Here is a 20,315-nt window from a genome sequence, read left to right on the forward strand (position 1 = left end):
TAGCTCATCCACAGCCACTGCCTGACACAGAACAGCTCAAAAAGTATTTGTTGAGTGAATGATGAACATTAGGTAATATTTAGAAACGGACTTTGTAGATTGATGGTGGTTGGACCAAGGTTTGAGGGTGGCATGTCCTCAATATTGTTGGATTATTGTAGTTATATAACATTATTTAAAAGGTAGCTTTCAAACACTCTTAAGCAGTTCAACATGAAAAGCCTTTAATGTGAAGACAAAGTGAACCAATCAAGGTGATTGACTGCTGCAATGGTAAACCAAGAACAGGATGATAAATAGGCTAAGGTCCTTGTGCATCTTGCTATAAATGAGTGCACCAGAAGTGGAATTCATTCAATAATTTTGGGGCTCTCTGCCATTTAGAAGGTAGATCATGGCCTTGTTTGGCCACCAAAGTTCAACAATCCTTTTTAAAATTAATCTTTGTTCTTAGGAAATTAATAATCCTAAATACTACAGCAAACCAGAGATTAAGATAAAACCACCCCAACCTAGTTATTATACCACCAAAAATCCTTATCTAATAAACCAAAGCAGAAAATCTTGAGGATTTACTAACATGAAAGAGAAATCTCAAATATTTGATTTGAAGAAATGAGCTGTACATAAGGTTAAAAGAAGGTATACTAGATTCAAAAAACATACAAAGTTCAAAACTCAATAGAAAAGTTAAGGCATAAAAAAATGTACTCCTTTCCCATCATAATCTAAGTTAACTACAGGAACTTTACTAGCAATTGCATTTGTCTGATCAACTGAACATGTTTCCTAGATGTACACTTGGAAAAGCCAAGACTGAACTTATATTTTCTGTATTTTCAATTAACATCAGTTCTGTCAACATCTCTTTAAAAATCTGTGTATTTATAGGGGACTCTTATACACTGTTGGTGGGAATGTATATTAGTTCAGCCACTGTGGAAAGCAGTTTAGAGATTTCTCAAAGAGCTTAAAACAGAGCCACCATTCAACCCAGCAATCCCATTACTAGGCATAAACCCAAAAGAAAACAGGCCAGGTACGGTGGCTCATACCTTTAATCCCAGCACTTTGGGAGGCAAAGGCAGGTGGATCGCTCGAGTCCACAAGTTAGAGACCAGCCTAGGCAACAAGGCAAAACCCATCTCCACAAAAAATACAAAAATTAGCTAGGTGTGGTGGTGCACACCAACAGTCCCAGCTACTTGGGAGGCTGAGCCAGGAAAATCACTTTCACCCAAGAGAAAGAGGCTGCAGCAAGGAGAGATGGCACCACTGCACTTTAGCCTGGTCAACAGAGTGAGACCCTGTCTCCAAAAACAAAAACAAAGAAGAAAAAGAAAAGAAAAACAAATCATTCTACCAAAAAGACACGTACACTAACATGTTCCTTGCAACACTATTCACAATAGCAAAGACATGGAATCCACGTGTTCATCAACGGTGGACTGAATAATGAAAATATGGTACATATATACACCATAGAACACTATGCAGCCATAAAAAAGGATGAAATCATGTCCTGTGCAGCAAAATCAATACAGCTGGGGGCCATTATTCTAAGCAAATTAATGCAGGATAATAAAAGCAAATACCACATGTTCTCACTTAAAACTGGGAGCTAAACATTGGGTACTGATGGACATAAAAATGGCAGTGACAGATACTGGGACTGCTAGAGAGGGGAGGGAGTGAGGAAGGGATGTATTGAAAAACTAACTGTTGGGTACTATGCTCAGTACCTGGGTAACGGGACCATCAAAAGCCCAAACCTCTGCATCACGCAATATACCCAGGTAGTAAACCTGCACCTGTATCCCTGAATCTAAAACAAAAGTTGGTGGGAAAATCTGTATATTTCTAATATGCCTCCAGGCTCTTAAAAGACATGTATTTCAAAACAAAGCAGATGGTGACTTGATGACAGCCTGATAATTTTAGGGCAACTGGCGGAAGTCAATGACAAGATGACAATTGCACAACACAATCCATGCTGCAAGATGAGAAATAAAGCATTTCACCCCCAAAAATAAATGTCTCAAGCTTCCTGTCTTGCCCAAGTTGGGAAGTAACATGAAGGCGTTCTTACTAGAAAAAATGCTGCGGTTATTACAAACGTACTGAAGATTTGTATTTATTTCACCAAAACACACATATTTCATCTAGCTCTTCATAGTAAAAGCATCTGCAATCCTGGGCCTTGAACTTCCCTTGGCAGTGTCAGCCTACTGTGGAAGTTGTTCCCCACATCTCAGTAAGCTCTGTCAGCCAGAAAGGACATTCAATGACAACCACTACTTTGAATCCAGGCAAGAGAGGAAATTAAATATACTATCTATGACTTTTCCCTAGGAGTTTGAGATACTAGCACATCTTCACCTCCTGAAAGTTCACTCATCTACCACTTTTTTTTTTTTAGGACAGAGTCTTGCTCTGTCACCCAGGCTGGAGTGCAGTGGTGCAATCACACCTTACTACAACCTTCACCTCCTGGGTTCAAGCAATTCTCCTGCCTCACCCTCCCAAGTAGCTGGGACTACAGTTGTGCGCCACCATACCTGGCTAATTTTTTTGTAATTTTTTAGTAGAGATGGGTTTTTGCCATGTTGGCCAGAATAGTCTCAAACTCCTGACCTCAGGTACCACCTAGTTTTTCTTAGTAAAGCCCACAAGGAAGTGAGGGAAAGTAAAAGTAATGGTGTTAACTCCTATGCAAACCATGCCTGAGTCTCCTGGAAAAGGTAAACAGGAAAGCATCAGAAAGTTAGGTGAGTATCTAAAAGCTAGGGAAACATCCTGAAAGCTAGGGGAGCATCAGAAAGCTAGGGGAGCATCAGAAAGCTAGGGGAGCATCAGAAAGCTAGGCAAGTTATTTAGTCTGTCTTAGTTTCCTTACATCTATTAAATGTTGATAATACCTATTTCTCAGGAATTTCATGAGGATAACATGAGATGACATAAGTAAAGAACCTAACATAGAATGAATACATTGGTGTTGTTCAGCAAAATGTATTTATGACCATTATTAATCTAGGCACTAGGGCCGTCACCGTGACAGGCCAAAGTCCTACAGCAGATAAGGAAAAGAAACCACCAAATGGGCCACACACCAACTCTGTGAAATCCAGATCATCATTAAAGATACAAAAAAACAGTCTCTGACTTTCCATCTGGGCACAACATGAATGAATAATTAAAACCACATACTAAGCTATAGCAGCAAGACCAGCCTTTCATTGAAAAAACAGATGAAGATCTTTTATCATCAGTACAGCACAGTGTTTAAAACAAATTATAAGTTTAACTAACAGGGTGGTGGTCATAGCTACCTAAGTAGACAGGCTTTATGGCATTCCCAACAATAAAATACACTTTATGCACACAGCCAAAATATGACTGCAACTACTCTGGTCCTAACAGATGACTGCATCAGATAATGCCTCAACTCAGTAGCTGCTTGCAATGTATGTTAACAGAAGCAGAAATTCTGTAACAGAAACTCAATATCCTGGCTCCCACAGAGTCCTGGCCCCCACAGAGTAGTTACTCAATAAATGATAGCCGATATTAATCACCAGGTAGCAACAAAATCTAAAGCCAGAATCTGCCATGAAACAACAGAAGACAGAATGGCTCCCTTTCAACCAAGACTGAAGTTGTATGAAAACACTTGAATAGGCCGGGCGCAGTGGCTCACGCCTGTAATCCCAGCACTTTGAGAGGCCAAGGCAGGTGGATTACCTGAGGTCAGGAGTTCAAGACCAGACTGGCCAACATGGTGAAACCCCGTCTCTACAAAAATATAAAAAATCAGCCAGGTGCAGTGGCACATGCCTATAATCCCAGCTATTAGAGAGGCTGAGGCAGGAGAACTACACTCCAGCCTAGGATACAGAGCAAGACTTCATCTCAAAAAAAAAGAAAAGAAAAGAAAACACCTGGATAAAGAACACAGCACTAAGCCCTACCAAAAGGAGGGCCTGTCAGTAAACATCAGATTAATCACCTTGCCAGGCAAGAAGGAATGCCAAAGTGCCCACTCCTCTGGACAAATAAAGAACCATTAAAAAAAAAAAAAAAAAAAAAGAAATGGTCTCTATCCTCAGAGAATCTACACCTACCTGAGGAGAAATCACATGGTTTCAGCTGTCTGTCTGTATTCCACCCTTGACTCTATGTTCCATGAAGGCAAAAACCAAAAACTTTATATTGCCATACAATACAGGCACTCAATAAAAATCTAGAAATCTGGCTGTGCGCGGTGGCTCACACCTGTAATCTCAGCACTTTGGGAGGCCAAGGCGAGCACATCACTTGAGGTTGGGAGTTCAAGATCAGCCTGGCCAATATGGTGAAACCCCATCTCCACAAAAAAGTACAAAAATTAGCTGGGCATGGTGGCACACACCTGTAATCCCAGCTACTCCAGAGGCTGAGGCAGGAGAACTGCTTGAACCCAGGAGGCAGAGGTTGCAGTGAGCTGAGATTGTGCCACTGCACTCCAGCCTGGGCAACAGAGTAAGACTCTGTCTCAAAACATAAATCAATAAAATAAAAAATTAAAATTAAAAAAGGTAAAACCTGATAATCAAATGAGTCTCATAGGATCTCAGGACTTAAAAAAGCCACCTAACTCAAAACTTTCCAAGCCTGGCTTCACAAACTGCTCAACCTAAACTCTAAAGGTGGAGACTGAGAATCTGTGTATTTAAAATGCTCCCTAGATGACTTGTGATACTGGAGACAGATAATCACTAGTGTTACTGAGCCCATGTGAATCATCTCAATGCCCTTCACAATGACCCTGTCCAGAAATGATCCAGCCTTATGCATGAGGACAGTCTCCAACAATGGGACACAGTCTATGACACCTGCAAGCACCTCAACCAGCAAAGTCCTTTCTAATGTTTACTCAAATATCTGTATTTATTCTATTCATTGGTTTTGTCCTGTGAAGCCTGAGAAGACAAAAGGTTAGTAACCTCTCCTCCTTCCACATCACGGACTTTTGACTCCTGTGACAAAGGATGACGTCCCCCTCTGAGTTTTCTCCAGGCCAGACACTCTTGATGAACTATGCATCAATTATTAAATGCTAGGCTCTTTAAGTATACAACACAATACAACACCGCGTCTGAGAAGGGAGAAATCAGGGTGTGTTATGGTAATCAGCAAGACATCAATGAAAAAGGTTCTTGAAGGATGAGAAAGACAGGGATACTAGAGTTCAGAGGCTAGAGCTGAGAGAAGAAGGGGATACAAGATACTGATAAGTAGCACAGTATGCAGGGAAAGGGATAAGAGTGATAAAGCAATGAGTGAGGAAATTAGTAGGTTTCACATACTTTTTTTTTTTTTTTTTGAGACAGGTTCTCACTTGACCGCCCAGGCTGCAGTGCAGTGGCGCAATTTCTCCTCACTGCAACCTCAGCCTCCTGGGCTCATGCAACCCTCCCATCTCAGCCTCCTGAACAAGTGGGACTACAGGCATGCATCACCATGCCTAGCTAATTTTTTTGTATTTTTGGTAGAGACAGGATTTTGCCATGTTGCCCAGGCTGGTCTCAAACTCCTAAGCTCAAACAAACCATCCACCTCAGCCTCTGACATGGTTTGTCTGTGTCCCCATTCAAATCTCATCTTGAATTGTAGCTCCCATAATTCCCATGTATTATGGGAGGCGCCCAGTGGGAGATAATTGAATCATGGGGGTTGCTCTTTTCCATGCTGTTCCTGTGATAGTGAATAAGTCTCATGAAATCTGATGGTTTTATAAAGAGGAGTTCCACTGGACACACTCTCTTACCTGCTGCCATGTAAGACGTAACTTTGCTACTCATTAACCTTCTGCCATGATTGTGAGGCCTCCCCAGCCATGTGGAACTGTAAGTCCGTTAAGCCTCTTTGCTTTATAAATTACCGAGTCTCAAATGTCTTTATTAGCAGCATGAGAACAGACTGATACAGCCTCTCAAAGTGCTGAGATTACAGGCATGAACCACCACACCCGGCCTCTATACTTTTTGAAAAGAACTAAAACTGAAAACGAACTAAGGTTTGAAGAAAATTAGAACAGGAGGGAATAGGAGAGAGCAAAGGCCTAGCACAAAAAGGCGTTCCTGTTTGGTCTCTCCTTTTTTGGCCAGAAAAGGAGAGACCAAACAGGAATGTCATAAAAGCAAACAGGAAAGTGTGAGTTTGATGTAGCAAAGTATTAGAGCCACGTGAGTTCCTCCAGGGTGGCACATGTACCTAAGTGGTCTCTCAGAAAGAATGATCAGACAAGATGGCCTGGGGAATGGGACAGCAGGAGTCAAAGGGGTCAGCAAGGAGGCTGCTACAGCCACTAAGATACAGGGGTCAAGGTCCACTCTAAAATGGTGACAATAAAACTAAGAGCAAAAGCTGAAAATGAAAATCAATTCAAAGAAAAAAATGATAAAGCTTGGTCACAGATCAGACCAGAAGTAAAAGAAAGAGAAAAAACAGAAATGATTTCTAAGAGGTGTTAAACATCCAAGTGAGAAGCAGGACAATACTCCGGAAAGGAGAGGTAAGACAATTATGCAACAACATGTACTGAATGCACTGGTGGATTAGTACTAGGGAGGTTTCATTTTATGAAAGCTTCAAAGTTCACTCCCTGTTTTACAAACACACATGGTAACTGGTCGTTTTGCTATTTTCTCTGGTCCCAGTACAGGCTGTAGCTTCTGTGTCAGCAGACAGGGAATATCTGGTTTTGAATTCTTGATCTGTAACACCACCAAAGTTAAAGCGCTTGCAAAAAACAAAATGTGCTTTGACAGAGCTAGGTGAAAGAAGCCAGTCACAAAATACCACATATTGTATGATCCCATTTATATGAAAAACACAGAAGAGGCAAATCTATAACAACAGAAAGTAGGCTAGTGGTGGCCTAGGGCTGGGGTCAGGGAGGAGGGATGGGGCTGGAAAGAAATGGGGAGTGACTACAAATGGGTTTGGAGTTTCTTTGTGGGATAATGAAAATGTTCTAAAATTGTTTATAGAGATGGTTCCAGAACTGTATGAATATACTAAGAACTACTGACTTCGTAATTTAAATTGAGAATTATAACTTAATAAGTTGTTTCTTAAAAAAAAAAAAAACTTCAGGAGTACAGAAATAATTACTGTGACTTCAGACGCTCAGCATCTCTCCAATAAAAGCAACTACTACACTTAAGTTCAAATAAAAAGCCATCAGACAATTTGAAAAGCCTAAAAGATATTTTAGGAAGACTAAGACAGTCATGTTCCTTTTAGGTGGAAAAACAAGCATGAAAAAGACACAGATTTAAACATAAAGATCCCCTTTAAATAAGTTCTTACAATTGACTAAAATTTTCTAATACATGCTTAAAAAGGAAAGACAAGGGTTGAGTTTTCTCTTCAACAAACAGGAACAATTATGTCAGTAATATCATTCTGGGTACCTATGGTTCAGTTTATTAGAAGCTGAAACAAAAATAATGTACAGTAAGCCAATTCAATGGAAAGCAAAAGATTACGTAACTTAACAATTACTGAGCAGATGGGTAAACCTATTTTACAGATTTGAAGACCTAACAAAAACCCTAATGTAGAGAGAGGTCCTTTTGCTTGAAACATACAAGAAAACTATTCAAAATAACTTCTGCCCCCATGGTATCTCCTGAAAAACATAGTTCCTACCTCCCTGATACCTTCATTACTAAAGCCATTGCCATTCTCTTTCCATTGAACACTTAGAATGCTTACTTAGATGGTATTCCAACAGTTACCATACTTTCTTAGATGGCAGTCATCAAGTTACATTCACTGCATGTGTCAGGCCCTTTCTAAATCAGAGGACCTGAAATGGGTGCGCACATCCAATGCCCAGTGGAAACTTGTTGACTGATAATCAAACGAGGACAGCAGTCAAGAGTAGTAGTATTTCTGTTCAAAACTGCTTACGGATTAGAAGAACCCAAAACCACCACACCTGTTGGCCAAAGACATTCTTAAAGGAACAACTAACTGGTGGGAAAGTATAGATTATAAAAATACTACATTTCAAAGATATAACTATTTACTACTACCTCCGATGACAGACATTTAATAAATTCAAAATGCCACCGATTAAACACAAGACTGATGCTTTCAACATGGTGGAGCCTAAGCAAATTTTAATTCAATAGATTCAAATACATACTTAACGTATTTCACCTGCCTACCAAAAAAAACGTAAAGCAGTCAAAAAAAACCTAGCAAGTATTCTGAATCCAGAAACATGAAGAGTGGTCTCCCTAAATCATCTAACCTATTAGACCCTATCTGTTAATGGATTCAAGTTATGGAAAGCCTAAAATAAAGAATTTGAGAAAGATAGTCATTTTTCTACTACAACACCCAGCCACCTAAATAAATTACTTTGGCCCAAAGCTATGTTTATTAAGAGCAAGTCTGGTACCACACTCTCAAGTAGTAGCTCTACACAAAATGAAGCCCTCTGACACCCTGGAGACAACTGAAATATACACCAATTCTCCAAGAAGCTGCCCACGAATTGCAGGAGGGATCAAAAAGAAATCTTTCATATCTACTGGGAAAGAAACCAGGCTTTGGAGGGCAAATGCTAACTTTCCAAAATACAGTGTGGTCTATGAGTTAAATAATGCAAAACAGACCACAAAGGACACAAGATGGTAGCCAGTCTACTTTCCAGAAATAATACAAGACATAGCTTTACAAGTTTTAACTTCTTTTTTTCTCATTTGATCTCAAGAATTGTGAGAAGGGCAGACACTTTCCCCATTTCATAGATGAGAAAATTAAAGCTCATGAAGATTGACAGAACTTCCCAGCTGTCTACCTGACTGCTCCACTTGGCATGTCAACTTCATCTCATACCCAACATGTACAGATCAACTCTTAATACCACACCCAAACCTGCTCCTCCAGGCATCTCCATTTCAGTAAATGGCCACCCCATTATTCCAGGCTAAACACCTTGGTGTCATCCTTGAGTACACTCTGTCGCACTCCACATCATATCACCATCAGTAGATCATTTTAGCCCTACTTGAGATATATCCAGAAACCACTCACTTCTCATCACCTTCACACTGCTATCATATCTCACCTACAGAGCATTGCTAGAAATCTCTAACATCCCCCAATTTCCACCTTTGCACTGTTCCCCATTCTATTCCCCTACATGACAGAGTGTCACTTTTTAATATCTGTCAGACCAAAACCCTTTGTATAAAACCCTCCAGTGGCTTCCCATCTCACTCAAGAGTTGTTCATTGATGTATCCCTAGGATGAGAACAGTATCTGCCATCTAGAAAGTGCAGAATGATACTGCTGACTGGTAAATGAAAGACCACTAAAGTCACACAACTACTATTTAGTAGAGCCAGGACTAGAGCAAATCTTCCAGTATTCTTTGGTAACACTGAAACCAGATTTACGAAAAGCAACAATCCACATGGGAGGAAATTCTTAAATTTTACTTTGTATAACTGAATCTTTTCATATATAGTCAATACTGTGTTGAATTTCCAACAAATTAAATGAAAATATCACTTTATAAAGCCATGAAATCTCACACTCGGAACTCTAAATATTACTTGTTCAGCAGCATGAGCAAATGCCTGCTTAATTATCACAGTACTGGCAGTCAGATCTTTAGCGTGACTGTTCTGCATTCCGTGACATGATGTTACCATTATCCTAAGACTACTCCACATAAAAATGACCAGAGTTTGAAAGATTCAGAACTAAGCACCTAGAAGAGGTAACAAGCATTTCCAAATCTCCTGCACACACACACATTATACAAATCATCTGAAACAGGAATTCAGTGTCCAGGGTGCTACCAGTAACAACAGAAAGGTTAGGTTCCGAATTGTCTACTACCAAAATTATAAAGAAAAACTCTGAGCCTAATTTAAATGTTGATTGATTTCAGATCAGAATGAAACTAACACTAAAATTATCCACCATTATGGCATTTTCTCACTAAAATATTTTAGAGTTAAAAACTCTACATTTCCTTCTTCAGTTCTTTCAAAAACATTTCTACTATCTACAAAGAGGCCTAAATCTTACTAAATCATAGTTATAAATTTTTACAGGTCTTAAAGGAAACTGAATTCAATCCTCAATTTTCTCCCTTTTACAAAGAAGAGATTACTTGATATATAATAGGTAAACAACGAAGACTTATTAATTGAATGAAGAAATGAATGAATGAATGAAGATCCAGAAGGGTTATATGACTCTTCAAAGCTCCAAAATCAATATCAAAATCCAGGATTAGTCAGAACTAGCTTTCCAGATTCTTTTGGAGTGGGTGTGGGAGAAGAAAACAAGATTTAAAAACCCTATCTGGGTCTTCAGAAAAATCTTAACCAAAAGGCATTACACCCAGTTTCTTTCAGTTCTCTTTCTTTGAAAAGCACTTGATAAAATAAATTTTGCCAAGACATATCTCCTTGGAAACCAATATGCAGCTGCCTAGTGTTTCTCTCTATGTATAAATAATATTTAATATAGGACCATTAAAATAAACAACTGCAATTGTTTTTGCATCAAAAGCAAAACAGGTGGCCTTTGACTAAAAGAAAAATCCAACGAGAGGAGAGGAACAGAACACTGAAAGGGACACATAAGTCACTAGAAGAGTGTCAGCTACACAAGAACAGGAACCATGTATCCTGTTTACCAGCAGCAACCACCAGTTCCTGGAAATATAATGGATTTCAATAAATACTTATAGGAAAAGTGAATAAATTACTCCTTAGAGACCTACCAATGCAAACAAGAATTCATTTGGTCACCAGTCAACATACCTTGCAGACACAAATTCAGTTGGCCACAAATAAATCTTTATGACAGGTCTACTACATACAAGCATACTACATTTTTCCTCCATGAAACTTCTGCCAAATGTCTTTTCAAATAATATACCCAACCACAATTATCCCCATCATTGCATTAAGAAGATGAGAAAATATGTCTTAAGTAGCCAAAATTAATTACTACCGCAGCCACTAAATTTGCTGTTCTGGCTTCAATCTTGCCTTCAATTCATCCTGTACAACCCAGCCAGATCAGTTTTTTGGGTTTTTGTGTTTTTTTTAACATATCCAAAACATAAAACAGTGCTGTGGTTAAATATTCTATCTTCATATATGGCCCACTGCTATTCAACAAGCAGATACAGAGTATCTAAAATAACCAGATTGGAAAAGGAAAGACAACTCAGCGTCAAGGAAAAAATTATCACAAGGACAGTTCTTATAATAATATCTCTATATCACTGTGATGCAACTGGCACAGAGTGTTGGGTATGAATACCCACGAAGGTACACATCTGACTGTTGTGATAATTCAAGATTCACTGCCTTTTTGAAGCGTTCCCAAACCACTAGACTCAGTATCTGTGAAAGCACTTTGCAAACCGGAAGTGCTAGACAAACAGCTTTTACTATGCTGCTTGCCAATTGATAGCCTCATACATTCTGCCATTAAAATCTTCTTACCTCATTTTCTAAGTGTGTCTCGATCCTTCAAAAAAAGAAAACATTCTTTGTTTTATGTCATGTCTTTATTACTCAATATCTAGAACAACATAACTTAAAAGTGCCATATGTATCAGAACATATTACTAATCAAAACGTGTGATAATGGCATAAAAACAAAGAGACCAACAGAATAGATACCCCAGAAACAAACCCCCACATATATAGTCAAATGATTTCTGGCAAGGGTGCCAAGACCACTGAATAAGGAAAGGACAGTCCCCTTAACAAATCGTGTTGAAAAAATATGATCCCCACATGCAAAGAAATAAAAGTTGGATGCTTATACTACACATAAAAATGAATTCAAAATGGGCTAAAGACCTACATGTAAGACCTAAACTATAAAATCCCTACAAGAAAATGTGAAGAAAAAGCTTCCTGACTTTGGACTTGGCAGTTATTTCTTGGATATGACCAAAAGCAAAATTAGCCAAGTGGGACTACAACAAACTTAAAAATTTTGTGCATCCAAGGACACAACGGACAAAGTGAAAAAGCAACCTGGAGTGGGAGAAAATATTTGAGAGTAATCTATCTCATAAGAGTAATCTATCTCATATTAATATCCAGAATATATAAAGGATTCCTACAGCTCAATGACAAAAAAATAAAATAACCCAATTAAAAAATAAGCAGAGCAACCGAATAGACATTTATGCAAAGACAATATACAGATGGCCAACAAGAATATGAAAATATAATCAACTTCATTAATCATCAGAGAAACATATATTGAAACCATAATGAGATACCACCTTGCATCCATTGAGATGGTTACTATTGAAATTTTTTTTTTTAATTAGCTCTGGGTATGGTGGTGTGCAACAGTAGTCCCAGCTACTCAAGAAGGCTAAGGTAGGAGGATCGCTTGAGCCAGGGAGGCGGAGGCTGCAGTGAGCCGAGATCACACCACCGCACTCCAGCCCGGGTGGCAGAGGGAGACCCTGTCTCAAAAAAAATTTAAATTAATTAATTAATTTTTAAAAAACAAAGTAAGCATTGGTAAGGATGTGGAGAAGTTAGAACCCTTATGAACTCTTGATGAGATTGCAAAATGGTACAACTATGAAAAACAGTATGGAGGTTCCTCAAAAAATTAAAAATAAAACTACCATATGATGAGCAATCCCACTTCTGGGTATATATACAAAAGAATTAAAAGCAGGGTCGTGAAGAGATATCTGCACACCCGCGTTCACAGCAACAACGCAACCGCCAAAAGGTAGAAGCAACCCAAACATCTATCCACAGATAGTATTTCTTTCTTTTTAAAGGTTTAATAGTATTCCATTGTATGAGTATACCACGTTTTGTTTATCCAAACGTGGTATACTCATACAATGGAATACTATTAAACCTTTAAAAAGAAAGAAATCCTGTCACATGCTACAGCATAGATGAACCTTGAGGATATTATGCTAAGTCAAGTACTCCCGTCACAAAAAGACAAATACGACATGATTCCACTTATATGATGTCACCTAAAGTAGTCAGATTTGTACACACAGAAAGTAGAATGATGGTTGCCAGGGTCTGGGGTGAGGTGGAAATGAGCGCCACTGTTTAATGCTTACAGAGTTTCAGATTCGTAAGATGAAAAGGTCCTGGAAATCTGTTTCACAATAGTGTGAATACACTTAATACTACTGAACTACACACTTAAAAATGGTTGAAATGGTAAACTTTCTATGTTTTTACCACAATTTTTAAAAAAGAAATGCCAACATACAATTATCAAATTGCACGTACACGTCCCGTGGAGTCTAAGCAGCCTGACTCTTTTCACAGTCATTTCAGGAGTTCTTCCAAGTTGTCTTTTGAATCAATGGGCCTCTACAAAGGATACAGAGGCTCTCCTTTTCACCCATCCAAAATGAAGTTTCTACAATCCCCAGGTGGCTGCATTCTGCTTTAAGTCCACTACTTATTTACCTTATTGTCAAACATAGATCTAAAAATTATATAAAAGCCACTGTGTTTTCAACTGAGTGGGGGAGAAGCATAACAGAATCACCTACTGAGCTTCTTCAAATCACCCATCAACCTTAGTATCCAGCATTCTCCCCCAAGAGAAAAGCCTCAAGGTTCACTGCAATTCTCTACCCCAGCACTCACTGCTTCCCCCAAACACACATCCTACCCAAACCACAGAAAACCGCTACTTTCAAACATCACCTTGAAAATGGCCTTCAGAACAATCCCACCCAAACCAATTACTAGGCTGAGGTTCCTGAACTTTTAATAAGCCTTTTCTGTGAATCCTATAGCTCTCTGTAACCTATCATCTATCTACCTGAAACATTATTTTGTTATGCAATTATTACACCTTGCTTCCTATTAAAAAGGATCATCATTAATATGTTAATTTTAAAAATGTATAAAACAACACTGAGACTCTTTGAAGAAACACAAGTATTTCTCAAACTGGAAAAGAGACATGGTTTAGGAATCATATTCAGACTTCCGAACATGTTTCCCAAGAGCACATTCTGAGCTAGGAGTCAAACCAGCCCCAACTACACAAACACACACACAAGCATGCACACATATGCACACAGAGCACTCTCCTCATATGTCAAATACCAGCTACTAAGAAGTCAGGCTCTGGGAAAGCATACTGGCAGAAGCTTCTGAGGTCTTCAGTGGAGCAGCCAGAAGTATGGTTAGGGAAAAGGGAGGAGTTAAAGCAACTACATACTTATTTCAAGAACATTTGCTTTTGAAAAGTCTTTAAAAGCAAGCAGTATGGTTCAGAGCCACAGCACCATGCTTCTTGCAAGAATATGGGAAAATACTGACTCCATTTTTATTCTTAGCTATACACAGGTGAAGCAAGCAATAAAAGTATCAAATTTGGTGAAAATTTTAGGACATTCTATTAATTTATAGTTCTTCATCTTATAAGTACCTCCTAATAAGCAGACTCTCTCTTCCTGAAGACATGGGATACCACAGTCCAGTTACCATCTGCTTCTCTGAGAGCATCAAGAACTGAAAAGAAATGTAAAAATAGAGATTCAGGCTGGGTGCAGTGGTTCACACTTGTAATCCCAGCACTGTGGGAGGCCAAAGCAGGCGGATCACCTGAGGTCAGCAGTTCAAGCCCGCCTGGTCAACATGATGAAACCCTGTCTCTACTAAAAATACAAAAAAATTAGCCAGGCATGGTGGCATGTGCCTATAGTCCCAGCTACTCAGGAGGCTGTGGCAGGAGAATCACTTGAACCTGGGAGGTGGAGGCTGCAGTGAGCCAAGATCACACCACTGCACTCCAGCCTGCATGACAAGAGCGAAAACTCTGTCTCAAAAATAAATAAATAAAAGGTTCAATCAATTCTGGGAGCTAGAGACTATTAAAGGAAAGGCAACGAGCTCAAAAAATAGCAAATTTGGCCAAGTGGCTCACACCTGTAAGGCCAAGCACTTTGGGAGGCCAAAGCAGGAGGATCACTGGAGGTCAGGAGTTCTAGACCAGCCTGACCAATGTGGTGAAACCCGGTCTCTACTAAAAGTACAAAAATTAGCTGAGCATGGTGGCATCTGCCTGTAATCCCAGCTACCTGGAAGGCTGAGGCAGGAGAATCACTTGAACCCAGGAAGCAGAGGTTGCAGTGAGCTGAGACAGCGCCACTGCACAGCAACCTGGGTGACAGAGAAAGACTCCATCTCAAATAAAAGGAAATCTGGTAGGCACAGTGGTTCACACCTGTAATCCCAGCACTCTGAGAGGCCAAGGCGGGTGGATCACGAAGTAAAGAGACTGAGACCATCCTGGCCAACATGGTAAAAGTAAAACCCTGTCTCTACTAAAAATACAAAAAAATTAGCCGGGCATGGTGGCGGGCACCTGCAGTCCCAGCTACTGGGGAAGCAGAGGCAGGAGAATGGCCTGAACCTGGGAGGCAGAAGTTGCAGTGAGCCTGGCGCCACTGCAGTCCAGCCTGGAAGACAGAGGAAGACTCTGCCTCAAAAAAAAAAAAAGAAAGAGAGTAAGCAAGTAGAACCACAAAACCAACCAATGACTACAGCTGTTCATAGCTTTGGTAAAAGGCTTTATGGAAAAAGTAGAAAGAGAAGAGAAATAACCACAATTAACTTTAACTTTCATATCTGTGAAATTCATTTAACCCAGACCTGCTCTGGGGGAGGAAAGAGTAAAGAAATCCAAGGGCAGCAGCACTGGCTGTCAGTTCTGCTGAAGTTGCCTTTGACTGACCCCTGAGTTGGTGCAAACCAGCAATTCTCCTTCCCCAAGCCAGCATTCCCAAAAAGCACACATTCTCCTGCCTCTCCTGAATTGGAAAAAGGGAAATCTAACATTATGTAATTGCCTGCTTCCACAATTCAAACTTAGGCATACTACAATCCTAATTAGAGGGAGAACTTAGTGCAACATAACAAGCAACAAATTAGAAATCTACAGGCTGAAACTTCTCATCCCAGACTTGGGGCAAAGAGAAATGTCTTTGCCTCACTTTGTGGCACACCCACTACTACTTACTACGGGCCAGCTAAAGAAGCCCCCAACATCCCACCAATGTCATTTTGGTGTCATCTCTCTATGCCTTTAAGAAAACACTCTGTTCTATTTGCAAATGGGGTTATTTTACTCTCTCCAGGCCAGAATAAAAGGAGAAAATTGTTGTTGACTAGTGAACATTACCTACTGCTAAAAGATCTGCCCTGATGGTTTTTTGTACCCTCATGATTACAAACCAAATCACTATGTTCTTCTGTCCCTTATGCAAATCATCCATGTTTAAAAGACCCAGAACCCATGGAATCTTTCCCATGCTTCTATGACTCACTCCAGAGCTCATCAACAGCCCACCAGAAAAAAAAAAAAAAAAAAAAAAAATTGAGCTATCATCTAAGAATAATTAACTTAAATATAACCTTTGAAAGCAAGGTGCCATCAAAGTGTGTGTATTTTGTTTTTGTGTTTGATTAGCTAGGCACAGGAAAAAAACTAAAAGCAAAAATTCAACAAGGCCAATTTTCCATACCAAAAAAAGTGCTGCAGACAGAAGGTTGGATTGTCAATCTCAAGGGATAGTGGAACACCCTTATTTGTGCCTGTTTGTAGAATGAGACTCAAACTTTCTGTGTAAGCACTGACAGAATACCATAATGCTTCTCCAGGAAGAAGGAGACCCCCTCACATCAAGGGATTCACCCAACCAGCAGGGAAGTTTCTTCTCTACTGGCTCAGATTACTCCACTGGAAGGTTGGGTAACACAACATAAATTAGTCCCATTTTCAACAGGAAGCTCCTACATTTTCCGTTGTATGTCCTGTTTTATCTCTCCACCTGACTGACCCCCTTGCCCCAACCTCTAGTAACCCTTACATATCGCTGAGAAAGAAGGCCTAAAATTTAGTTGGCCATGGTCCAGAAACAAGGACGGTACACCTAATTCCTTCTGCAAATGGAAATGAGTTTAAAAAGAGAAGAAAAAGATGAACCAAAATACACTCAGTTTAGTTTTTCTAAAAAGCATACAAGTACATTATGCTGTAAGCTAATAAAGATTTCTTTAAAAACAAAACAAGAAAGCCTACAGACTCTACTATGTAGAAACTTTAAGTCATATTTGCTTTTTCCATAAATTTGTCATTTGAGTAACTCTAAAGCTTGGATACCAAACATTACATCAATGTTGTTTTCATAGGTTTACAATCTTACCACAGATTGTTTCCTTCAATTTTACATCTTCTCATTTTGGATATTTAATAAATTCTGAACTCTTAAGTGAGGGGAGAAAGTAGTAAAATTTTAACGTACTCTAAGATAGGGAAAAAAACAAAATAAATGAATATTATTAAATATGGACACCTGTCTTCCAATCACTGCCTAGTCATTAACTAGTTCTGGAACTTTCAACAAATCACTTCAACTTTCTGCGCTTCTGTTTCCTCATATGTAAAATGGGAAAGATGAGCCAGTTGAGTCAAAATCCCTCCTAGTTCCAACAATCCATGAATCTGTCCAATAAAAAGTAAAAAAACACCATGACAAATACGACTTTATAGTTTACAAAGTACTTTCACACATATATTCTCATTTCATAGCTCATTTGTGAAGCAACTCTGAGCCCATCTCTCCAGGAAACAACAATAAAGTTCAAAAAGAAGTTCAATTATTTTTCAAGATCTTACAACCAGAAAATAGCAGAGCAGGTTTTTGAAACCCAAACCTTCTGAGGACAAATATTAGGCTATATTATTTCAAAATGTTTAAATACATTAAAATTCAAAATACATACATACATACATTAAAATTCAAAAATAATTGCCTACAATGCATAACCTTTATGGGGAATCAGGGTACCATAACTCCATACCAGGAAAGATTACTACAAATAGCCACACAGGACTACAAGTTCTAAGCAGCCAGGAACACTCTTTTGGTCATCACTGGAATCACAGAAACCAAAAGTGCACCTCCTAGATAGCGGCACTCAATAAACAATGCTTGACTCACCACTCAAAAGGTTAGGAATATAGGGATGCTATGGGGGAAAAAATTTTTCTGAATTTGAGATTTGAACTTCTATGATTTGAGGCAAAGGAAAAAATTAAAAAGATACTCTATCAGAGCTCTAGTTCTTTATCAGGGGAATGAGTCTATTTGTCTTTCATAGAGAAAATCTAGTATGGTCAGTGAACCAACAGGCTCAAATCTGAGATGTCACCCAAAAATCTTCAGGATATGCATACTTCATTTGTGCACTAATATGAGCCGACAGAAATGATAACACAACCGTGAGGACTGAGAAGAGGCACATAATCAGATTATTAATCCTAACAAACTTTCCACCAAATTCCACTCTCATACCATTTCAGCTCTCTTTATGCTATTTCACAGCTCAAAGAGATTTTTTAAAAAAGAGAAAGAGTCACATATCTACAAATTCAGATTGCAACTTAAGATAGAACATATACACATCTCAAGTAAGATCCTCCAAAGTCTACAAAACTGCTCATCTCAAGCAATCTTCAATCTATGACTTCAATAACTTACTAGAAGGTGTTTTTTAAAAGTTCCTAAACAATCAAAGTGTGGGCACTATACCAAAATTACACACATACTTCAAAGCAAAAGCAAAGCAAATGCAGAAGCCTGAAAATACTAGTGAAAGGATAGAGACAAAAGAAGAGTTAAATGAATCTCAATACAAAGTATCAGAGAGGTCCTCTGGAATTAATACCTAGAGCTCAAGTCAACTTTGCCATAGAATCCTCCAATGAAATCACAACCATCACTGACCGACACTTCAGATTTTAAACTTCACTGTATCAGAACTGCAATTTCAAACTCAAGGAGCAGAAATAGCAACTGCAGAGAAGCTAACAACAGCAACACCTACTGACTGTCTCAAGCCACTCACCAAACTTGTTCTCTCAGTCAACTGGAGAATCGAATGACAGTCAACTTCAAGAGTGCTTTACTTAAGCATTAATGAGATAAGAAAATTAGTTGTCAGAGACATAAAGGCATTCATCCCCTAAAATCTCTTATTTTGCCTCTAACCATTTATGTGGAAACAATCATTCATCATTTTAAATGCACTGTTAATTGCTAGTGCTTTAGTAAAATTTATTCCATGAGAAAATGTTTTAATATTAATATAGTTAAGAACGGAGATGTCATCTAATAGTTGGACACATCAGTGGCCATAATAAACTAACCGAGACCTATTATTACCACTGTTCCATATTATCCTCTTTTTAATCCTGGTAAAGATAGCTTAATTGCAGCTTTCAAAAAACGAAGAGAAAAATGAAAGTCCTTACATCAGGATTATAAAGAAAACTAATATTGTCACTAAACTGGCTGCAGGAAGGGATTCTGTATGATCTAACCTTATACTTTTCCAGAAGATTCAGTCAGAGCTTTGCCTTGGACGAATACTCCATAGGAGAAAACAAGAGAAAGTTGACACTTATCTCCCACAGAGTACCGGCACAAAAACAATGGCTTTAAGAGTCTGACTCAGAGTTTCAACATGAAAGGTTTGCTTTATAGAGGAAACGCCAATGCCAGTCCATCCAGATAGACCTGGAACCTGATGAAAGTCGACACCTCTACTCCGAAATTTGCATCGCATCGCTGGCTCCAGTTTAGAAACACAATCGTTTCACAGGTAGTATGCATTTCAGTGAATGCTGCCTCTAAACTACCCATGGGGAAAAATAAAATCTATAACGTAAACGTAGTCTAGAAGCCACCAATCCCCAAAGGCTTCCCTTAGAAAAATGCCAGCAATTCAGCTAAACATCTTCCTTGAAAGTGAGCCATTTCCCATCTCTCTCTGTTTTCCAAACCGCGATGAAATTTCAACCTGCCCAACACGATTACTGGTCCACCTAGAAATGCCGTGGAGCGATTCAACAGCCTCGGAAATTTCCTTTAAGGTCAGGAGAGAAGCTGGTAACAGATGGGGCGAAGGAGGAAAAGTTCTTTTTGCAGCACACTCACGCCTCCCAGCCCTTTCGCGGTTTACTTGCTCCCTGGAAAGCAGGTTAGAGCATCCCAAAATTTCATGTCCCCAAGACCCCCAAAGGGGAAATTAACCACCCTCGGACACCGAGTTGTACCTCTCCATTTCCCACAACTCAATCAACTCGGCCTGCCTACTCCAGCACAGCCTGCAAAGCGCTCACCCAGGTGACCAGAGAGGAAGGGTCGCCAGGTGGAAACCAGAGCAGCGGGGTGGGCGCAACCGCCCGGACT

General features: G+C 39.3%; 1 protein-coding gene across 11 annotated transcripts in view; it reads right to left on the reverse strand.

Moving 5' to 3' along the window:
- SIPA1L1 (signal induced proliferation associated 1 like 1) overlaps positions 1–20,315 on the reverse strand; it is a 398,250-nt gene that overhangs the window by 376,878 nt on the left and 1,057 nt on the right. The gene's annotated exons all lie outside the window — the stretch shown is intronic.

The sequence above is a fragment of the Sapajus apella genome, unplaced genomic scaffold (genome assembly GCF_009761245.1).
Source record: "Sapajus apella isolate SASKATOON/1434 unplaced genomic scaffold, GSC_monkey_1.0 scaffold59, whole genome shotgun sequence".
NCBI classification, from domain to species: Eukaryota; Metazoa; Chordata; class Mammalia; order Primates; family Cebidae; genus Sapajus; species Sapajus apella.